This window comes from Pelobates fuscus, chromosome 3 (genome assembly GCF_036172605.1).
Source record: "Pelobates fuscus isolate aPelFus1 chromosome 3, aPelFus1.pri, whole genome shotgun sequence".
NCBI lineage: Eukaryota > Metazoa > Chordata > Amphibia > Anura > Pelobatidae > Pelobates > Pelobates fuscus.
This window is the reverse complement of record NC_086319.1, coordinates 180,356,908-180,367,383: the sequence shown is the minus strand read 5'-3', so window position 1 is coordinate 180,367,383 and position 10,476 is coordinate 180,356,908.

The window sequence follows — 10,476 nt, the reverse complement described above, 5'->3', positions numbered from 1 at the left end:
TGTAGTCCAGGTGCCCCTGGATGATACTGCATATTTAATTTCTTATGCTCACAAACATCATGAATTTGGACAGATGTTCTTATAACTGTTTTTGCACACAAAACCTTAATCTGCCTTGCTGTATTACATTTATAAGTGTATAATTGTATAATTCAGTTTTTGGGTTACACAGACTACAGCGTTGTGCGACAGAAGACTCCTGGAACCATAACCACACATACTCTAAACTGGTTAGGGTGCCTAGACTTCTCTTTTAAGATGTAAAATTGCAGCAACAATTTTTTTTTTTTTTTTTTTTTTTTTTAGTATTTTTGCTGTGCATAAGAATATTGAATAAATCTTGAATATTGAATAAAACTTGAATAAATATCAAGACACTATTAAAAATCGAAAACATAAAAAGTTTATTAGAGATAATTCAGACTACAAAAGTGGACGGGTGTATAGAAGGTTTAGTAAAAGAAGTACACGTACTGACTCAGACCAATACTCAACGTCAGAATATGAGACTTCTGACACAGATACTGAAGGGTCAAGTACAGGTCCAATACCTTCCAGTGCCATCCAAACCAAGGGTATACTAAAGAAAGGGGTGGCTTTTTTAGGCCAAACCCCCCGAGAGGGGGAAACACAACCTCAGTACAGACAAACAAGGTACAGGGGGAGGGCGCGCAAACGGTATTGAACAACAGCAATAAAGTCATCAATCTCTCCAATAAGGCACTTACTGAATCCCAGATTAAGGTCTTGGCTAAAGGGCTATCCTTTGTCCCTGTTCCTCCATTCAATAAGTTTGAATGGATTAAGGACATCCATCTATTTGGGAGGAGGTTGGCCCTGCATAAATTCTTTCTTTTAGAGAAGGAGAAGCGAGCCAGAGATTTGGGCTTCAATGTAAGGGAATACCAATGCCTTAGTGAACTGGTATCCCTATTGGAGGAGAACGATGACTCATCCCTCTTGCCATATACTGATCTACGACATAAAAGCAAGTTCACGCCGAACATAAAGGACTTTAAGAACATTGACATGTTCGTAGAATCAACCTGTAACCTGATAAATGAGCTCAAATTGGATTCCCTCCAACCCCGACCACATAGCAACCTCTCCAGAAAAGAATGGCAGGCTTTATGTGAATTACAGAGTGACGATGACATCATCATTAAGCCAGCAGACAAGGGGGGCAATATTGTGGTTATGAATAAGGCACAATATATACAATTAACCCTCAATATACTGAAAGACAGCACCACGTATAAACTATTGAGTACAGACCCCTCAGTCAAATTTTTGTTGACCTTAAAGAACCTTTTGGATGAAGCATTTGACAACAAGGTCCTGGGCAAAGATGAATATACATTCATCTATACAAAAAGCCCGACTGTGTCCACATTCTACTGCTTACCAAAGGTACATAAACAATATAAGATCTTAACAGCCAGACCCATTGTGTCCGGCTCGAATAATTTAACCTGTAAAGCGAGTATCTATCTAGATAAGATCCTTCGCCCATTTGTAGAAAAATTACCCTCCTACTTAAGGGACACGAAGGACACCTTGAAGTGTCTAGCCTCCACCAATCTACCTAAAGAGGCCATCCTGTGTAGCCTCGATGTGGAGGCATTATACTCGTCAATTCCACACTCTCTTGGGCTGAGACACATCAAAGATTACCTGGAAACACGAGGACCTGCCCACCAATGTCACACCTCATTTGTACTGGACTTGCTACAATTCGTCCTAACCCACAATTTCTTTTTGTTTGATGGCCAGTATTACCACCAGGTGCAGGGCACAGCTATGGGTACATCTTGTGCCCCATCATACGCTAACCTGCACCTGGGATGGTGGGAGGAACATGTGGTATTCACCAACAGTAACAGCAAGTACACCAACCACATATTCTTGTGGAAGAGGTTTATAGATGACATTTTGGTGGTATGGACTGGCACAAAGGAGGATTTTACGTCCTTTGTGGAGAGCCTAAATTCCAATGATCTTAATTTAAAATTTACGATGGAAGTAGGCGGTTCGTCCATCAACTTCCTTGACTGTACCTTTAGCACCTCCCACCAACAAACCTTTGAGTCAACTCTGTTCAGAAAACCCACCTCAACTAACACTATGCTGAGGTGGGAGAGTCACCACCCGACTCCTTTAAAAAGAGGCATCCCCATTGGCCAGTACCTCCGCCTGAGGAGGAACTGCTCTAGTGAAGATGACTTTATTCTTCAAGCCAAGTCATTGAGAATGAGGTTTAAAGAAAGAGGATACCCTAATCGCTGTTTAAAACAAGCATACCAAAGAGCGCTGTACAGCGACAGAACAGAACTACTCAGGGATAAACCTATTCCCAACGAACAAGCCCCCACTAGATGCATAGTGAACTATGACTCAGGATGGGACCAAGCAAAAAGGATAATGAGTAGGTTTTGGCCACTCCTTTCTCAGGACCCCCACCTTAAAGGGACTGTAACCCCATATGTATCCCTCACAGCCCGTAGAGGTAAAAATCTAAAAGAATCACTAGTACCAAGTCACTTCTCCACCACAAAACCTGGCCGGAATTGGTTATCTGTACAAGGCACGTACAAATGTGGCAGATGCGTAGCATGTAGGTACATACTAAAGGATTCTAAGCATCTCACGGACTCTGGTGACAGGGTGGTCTGTGATGTCAAACAGTTTTTCAACTGCAGCACCAAAGGGGTGGTCTACCTTCTAGTGTGTACATGTGGCCTCAGATACGTGGGCAAAACGATTCGGCCCTTTAAAAGACGTATCATGGAGCATGTACACTCAACTAGAAACCAAAGGGACACCCCTATAGCAAGACATATAAGAGACCGACACGGTGGAGATCCAGGAGGGGTCAGGTTCGCTGGGATTGAAAAAGTGACCATTGGTCGCAGAGGTGGGGACTTGGATCACACTGTCCTAAAAAGAGAGTGTTATTGGATCTTTAGATTCAAATCATTGGCCCCTAATGGATTAAATGAAGGGTTCACCTTTACCCCCTTCATCGATTAGAAATAACACAGGGAAACCATATATATTCTTCATTTTTTGTACATATGTATATATCATTTACCTAGTCTGTACACACTTTATTTTGTTCACTTAATATCAGTCCAAGCATCGTGGGTTATTTTGTACCCCAATTACCCAGATGGAGCCACATTACAAGGAATTATATCCATCCAATGGCTTATATCTACAGTTCCTCCAATATGGGACCAATATAACATCGATACTATGGTGTTATTTCCATTGATATAATCTATAGCTGTAATGTGCAAAGATCCATGCCCATGTCATGACTCAGATTGAGTAAAACCCCTTTAAATGGGGGACTCTACCGAAACTTTTATGTCATTTCTCGTGGACAGTTTGTTATTCTACAACCATCAAGTAACTGGAGTCTCTATGCGTGGATACATTGTGTAATGCTTCATTTTTTCCATGTCTGTGCGATACAGGCACACACATGGTTAATTGACACACTGCAGCCGATCCACCAGACGTACACCAGCAGGAGGAGGAGTTGTCAGTAGGGGCGGGGCCTCATCCGCGATCAACCAATCCCGGCGTGATCGCGATGTACACACTCCCAGTATGAATCAAACTGAAGGGGCTACTTAAGGAGCCCGCGATGCCATGACTCACTGTTTAAGCCTCAGACGAAGGCGCGTTTTGTAGCGCCGAAACACGTGTTAGGTAGCAGAAAGGGGGGACAAGCTTTGTCCAAACACCAACCAGTTTAGAATCTCGTTACTTCAGCAAGCTAGTTTAGCAATCATAGGATCCTGTGCAGTTCATTAGGGGATCGGGGGTTAGTAGGGGCAGAGGTGACTACGGGGGTCTCTATCGTTGGTCAGATTGTGCTATCTACTTTGCTAGCCGGTCTTTTTTGGCTATCAACTAGACCCTGTATATATTCACCTGTTTTTTCCTCACTCTGTTTGTCCGTCCCCTGGTGACAGCACCACTATGGATACTATGCAATCTGCAACAATGTATCTGTGTATTTACTAGCTACTGGCTCTGTGAAAGCCTTCCTATCGTTACCTCCTGCTACAAGTGTGTATTATATATTATTCTTGCCATTAGCAAGCACTCTCTATATTAGCAGGTTGTATGTGGAGCGGTTACAGGAATGGCTACTCTAATTTGATATTGAAGTTCATTTTTTGCATTTCCAGCTGGGATTGCCTAGATGAGACGCACTATACTGGTTGGGGGGATTTATAGCTCTATCCAGCTCTATATATCCTTTAGGTGGAACCTTTAGTTTATCTACCCCCATTTGGACATTTGTCCCCCCCCCATTTTTAAGTTTACTCTTGTTTTCTTGTTCTTACTCCCTATCGGAGTTTTTTATCACAGCAAATATTAAAGGTTATGTTTTATAACTTCATTGTACATATGTATATAGTTATGCACTAGGGGGCGTCCTTTCTCACTTGACCAGTTCAAGTATGTTTTTTTACAGACAGGCATGAGGTACCCCAACGGCATTCCTCAGGCTTTCATATCACGTTTTACATCGGGGTTATTTAGGAGCATATGCACAATTTTAGATTATAGGTAAAGTACAACATTAGTAGTAATTCTAGAAACATTTTGTTATGTATATTGCAGTAGATTAGGTTCTCGTTTAGGCTGGTTACATGCTGTTCTACTCGTCTGTGACATTAGTATGCTTTGTGGTTATTTCTAAATATACATGTTGAACAAATGAATTTTGAATATGTTACGTTGAGTACAAGTGTGTTGGAGAGAGTCCAGGTATGTTTTAAGCTTTACAGTCCCACTGTGTGTAAGACCAATTCAGCTGCATCTCTCCTTTAGGCCGGTCATCCGATCCCTGTGCTCAGCTGGGTGTAGGAGCAGTTGAAAAGCCTCAGCTGGTCGGCTTTGCAGCCCTTCGTAGGCATGGTGCTTTCCCCTCGCGCTGTCAGTCGCTCAGTGCTGGGCGCCGGTTCGTCTGGTGAGTAGCGTTTGTTCCTGGTTGGGAGTTTTATTCAGGCAGAGTCCAGTAGTTGGTGTCCTGTGAGCCCCAAACGTGTCGGACCCAGACCGCCAGGGTCGGGTAACAGAAGGGCAGAGTCCGCCGGGGTAAGCAGTAGAGAGTCCAGAAAAGTCTGTCGCTGGGTGCCGCCTGCGTCCCCTCGCTAGAACTGCCGCTTTGCAGTTTTTGTGTACGGCGGGTATGCATGCAGGCGCACTGTGGGAGCACGTCGTTGGGAGACAGAGTCCCTGTTCTCTGTGGTAAGTAGTCGCTGTCAGCGGTTCCGTCATGCTACCTTCCCTATTTGCCTTTGATGTTGCTCGGTGAAGGGGCAATTGAGATCCCTCATGATGGTCTGCATTATAAAATATGGGGGTCGTGGGCTTCTCCGCCTCCCTGGGGCTCTGTCCAGAGGTCCCTTTCGTTGCTGAGGACTCGGTGCGATAACAGCCTATCTTTTTTTCCACGGGGCACATGGCGTCCGCCATTTTGTGTTTTGCGCCCAGGTCCTCAAGCTGAGTGGTAATGTCGCTGGGCCTGGATTGTTTAGCCGCTGGGTGAGGACCGGGATCACCCCCCCGGTCCATAGGGGCGGAAACAGGGCCGGTTCCGTCCGGAGCTGGGTCTCTGGCCGAGTGCTGTCTGGCAGGATAGTGGGGCAGCGGCCGTCCGCCCCACTCACCGCCGGCGAAGGCCTCAACCGGGCTGTCGACGACCTTCCCTCCAGGGGACTGAAACTCATGGAGCCGGCCTCGCCCTGGATCCAGCATCTGCTCGGCGCTGAGTACCGTTACTGTCGGTCCATAAATAATGTATTGTTAGCATTTAGTTGCTTTAAAGGCTGGTTAATAGCAGGAGCTGATCTTACATGCAACCTTCCAGCTCGTCGGTCCGGCCCCATCCCCGCAGCAACTATTTTTTAATACCAAATTCAGTATGCAAAAATGCAAGCTAATTATTTAGGATAGAAGCTATAAGATGCATCAAGATCATACATGTCTCTTTAAACACTCTGGACATCATAATCATCTCTCTGAAGTGATGATGAATGCTGGAATGTCCTGGCACCATCCTTCGGTTCACTAATATTCTGGTTTAGTTGAGAACTTGGGTCCCCGTTTCCAATCATGCTCAGCCTTCCTTGTTAACCTGAGCAGTGATAGACTCAGGCTGAAAATGCTCATGCAATTCTCTCAGCCAGGGATCCTAATTCACAGTTAAACTATAAGTAAATGGTTTAACTGTGAAATGAGGAATGTGCCTGGACCCTTCAGACATCAGAACCAGGAATCAAGTGCTTATAATGCCTGGGGTTTTTCTTTAAAATATATCAGCAGGTACAGAAAGAATAGAGAAAATATATGACCAACTTACCGTAATTTTCTGTTCCTAGCTATTTCTCATGGCATCATCACTTATGGGTAGCTCCTCCATTTAGTTGTCACAGGACAGGAATAATTAGAATAATTAGACTGATAGGTATAAAAAGTCTCTCCTCCCCTTACACCACATTCAAATTCTAAAGCTGATAAAATTAAAGAATAGGCTGGAACTCTGATGCTGGCATTTGAAATAGCCAGGAAAAGAAAATTACGGTAAGTTGGTCATACATTTTCTCTATTCCTGGTTAATCATGGCAGCATCACTTATGTGTAATATCCAAGCTAACAGAAAATAGGGTGGAAATAAAAACCGTGAAAAAAACACTATACAGAAAACACATGCTGGCAAAGTAATTTAATATTAGCGGGATAATGACACCGTAGACAGAACACTTTTCCCAAAGGAGGGGGAAGAGGAGGCCACGTCCAGTTTGTAGTGTTTTTTGTTTTTTTTAATGAAAATTTGCAAGTGTACAACACAATTTTTTAACTACGTGTTACAGAAAGCAATGGATAACATTGAATAACGATTTTCACAATTATGTATTTACACAAACAGTTAATTAAGGTTTTGGTCTTTAGTCTTGCTGTTTGTTTCATAGTTGGGGCTGTCGCCCCTGTATGACACTATTCAATTCACTAAGAGATGTTGTCAAGTAGCGAGTGCATATCACTGTATTGGTGTATGAGGGGGATTCTGGGTACCTGGGGTGTGGGTTATGAAAGGGGGGTGGGGAGAAGAGTTGGGCATCAGCAACTTGGGCCGGTGTTTAACAGAGTCCTGTTATCTATGATGAGTGGTTTTTGAGTTACTCACACCAGGGTTGCCAAGTGTCTGTATAAACTTGGTATTTTTCTGTTATGGAATAGCATGTTTCTTCTAGACCTCGTATCGTTTCAACTCTTTGGATCCATTTGCGGATAGAGGGCGGGTTTGGTTGTTTCCATAGTGTGGGGATGAGGTGATTTGCAGCAGAAGTGTAATAGCAGGGCTGCCTTCCTTTTAGGTATTGTTTGGGGTGGTATAAGGAACAAGAGAGTTTCTGGCGTAAATGGGATGTGTGTGTTTAATACTGTTTGTATTAGACCGTGTATTCGTTTCCAGTAATTATTGATGACCGTGCACATCCACCAGATATGTGTGGTGTTACCTTCAGGAGCATGGCAACAGAGATTGCTGATTGTAGAAAAGAGCGATTTTAGTTTTTATGGTGTATAGTGCCACCTCGCTATCCTTTTGTAATTTCCCTCTTGGGATATTGTGTTTCGGGACGATCCGTGTATATGTTTAAATAGGAGGCGCCAAGTGTCTGGAGCTATACTGGTATTAATAGATTGAAAAAGAAAAAACAGAGCCTAAATAAGGGTATGAGACAGAGTAGTGGTAGAATAAAATGGGGGATAACCCCTAAATGGCTAACTAATATAAATGAAAAAGAGAAAAGAAAAAACTACCAATAGGTGTCTCAACATAGGGTATAGAATCATAATCAACATTGTCACAGTTGGAATGAACATTAAAACATAACTTTTAATAAGTATACTAAAATAGGCACATAAAAGAATAATGAAACAAAAAGCACAAGGCTAAATTATGTCCTGTTGTCTAGCTAGAGCTGACACTGAACTCTCAAATAGCAAATATCGCAGGGAGAGTGGCAGTGAAAAAAGATACTTAGTGAATCATAATGTAACGATTGCTACAAAATGTGTAGCAAAAAATAACAGTGGGGAGCGCAGAGTGCATCTATTCACTAGGCTCTCCTGCAGTAAAGAGTCTGCTCAATATGGGAGAAATGCCTCTTCTTATGCTCTAAATAGCAAATAGCTAAGCAGCACACCAGTGTTGTTAAAGAAATAAGACAATAATTATCAGAAAATAATAATAAGGTGCCTGTAACATGGGAGGGTTCAGAAACAGTGAACCGCTAGGATTAGTATATAACAATCAGTCAAAGTATATAGAGTATAGCAAACCTAGCGCTGGATTATTAGTCTTTTTTTATTTAATTAAAATAGATATTGATGTCCCCCCTCCCTTCTTACCTTTATTGAGGAGGAGGGGGGGCATTTCTTGATCCTGGTGGTCCCAGTGGTTACAGTGAACTCTAGCCCATAGCTCCAGGGCTAGAGTTCACTCTTGCGAGATTTGGAGCGTTGCCGTGGTAACCGCGGCAACGATCCGTGCTCGCGAGAGGAGGACCCGGAGGAGCTGCAGGCAGAGCTTCCGGTTCATCTCTCCCTCCCCTGCCGGCTGTCAGCATAGTGCCTGCGGACCGGGGAGGGAGATCTCTGATTTCCCTTCCCCGGTCTGCAGGCACATTGCAGGGCTGGCAGGGGAGAGGGAGACCGTCGATTTTCTCCGGGGAAGGGGGCAATTGCCCCGTTGCCCCCCCCCCCCCCCCCCCAGATCCGCCACTGATACAAAAATTGTTCGCTGAGATTAAACCTGATAATTATTAGTCGTTCTGGAGGAGTAATTCAAGTTTGGAACCTATAAAATTACCTACTGTACACTAAGTCTCCTCTTACAAATACAACATATTACCCAGCGAACCACATAACAATTCCCATGCCGGCAGGATTACTGGGAAAGCCCATTCTTTATACTCAAATTTTCTGTGGACGTTTTTATAATATATTTAGGAGAATCCCTTAAAAAGAGGTTAACTCCTGCATAGCTGTTCACTCAGGTTCTGCCTAACCCCCCCCTTTCAATTTCTCCATCCAGAAGGCGTTATATACCTTTTTTTGATCTCTTCCTTGAGCCCTATCCAACTAAGCTTCCATTCCAAGTTGAAACTTGACTTGGGATATCAATCTGTCCAAGGAAAATAAAGAAGAATTCTTCCAGTTGCGTGCTATACTTAATTTAGCCGCTATCATGAAATTAATATAAATAACCTTTTCCTTCTGTTGTAATGGTTCGATATTAAGGTGGAGTAAGGCATTCTCAGGGAGCTTTGGCATGGACATGCATAATAAATTCTCTAAATAATTAAATATTTCCTGCCACAATTTACCTACAATCTCACATTCCCACCAGATATGCAAGAAGGAGCCCAAGTTCCTCTTGCATCTCCACCATGTCGGTGAACTTGAGCTATACATTCTAGCTATTCTTGTGGTAACGAGATACCATCTGTTAATAACTTTAAGCAGAGTTTCCAGTAAGTTCAGACAGTGTATAGTTTCACAAGCACGGGGTAATATTGCACACCACATTTCTTTGTTTATTATGATGTTTAAATCTTTCTCCCACTTTTGTTTTGCAATAATAACCTGAGGAGCCTCCAATTTCAATATAGCATTCATTGCCGTGGAGGAAACTTTCTCTATTTTTTTGTAATTTGAAAGTGAACAGATCAGTTTAGTTCCTTCTTGGAGGTGTCTTATAATGTTTTGGGTTAGGTAGTTTTTTACTCTCAAAAATGTAAATAGTTCCTTGTTTGACAATTGAAATTCTTGTGTTAATTGTGAGAAGGATTTCATTTTTTCGTTATTGTACAGATTGTCTATTTGGATTATGCCTTTTTGGATCCAACTTCTTATATTTAAACCTTTAACATAATATGGAAGTAATTCCACTTTAAGATTGTTTGAGATTTTGTTCTCCATATTAGCTTTTTTTTTTATTACTTTCCAGATTTCTAATATTGAATCTATACATAAATTAGATTGTCTGATAAGCCGTAGCTTCAGATCTGTACACCTATGCCAAAGAATAGAACTCAGATCCTTTACTTGACAACTCTCGCTTTCTAGGATATACCACCCTTCCCTTGTTACGCTATCCAATTGGGTTCTATAGATATGAAAAAAACTCATTTGCAAGATAAATGTCTATAATACTTGGAAAACCCAAGCCTCCATCTTTAATTTTTTGAGCCAAGAGAGTTTTGTTAATTCTCGGTCTCTTGTTCTTCCAGATGAAGTTATTAATTGTATTTTGAATCATATCCAACCATGGTCTGGGGATTTTTAAAGGGATCATTTGAAACATATATGCCCATTTGGGTAAGAGATAAGCTTTTATAAGATTCATTCTTCCCCTCCACGTAATTTCTATTTTTTTCCATTTGT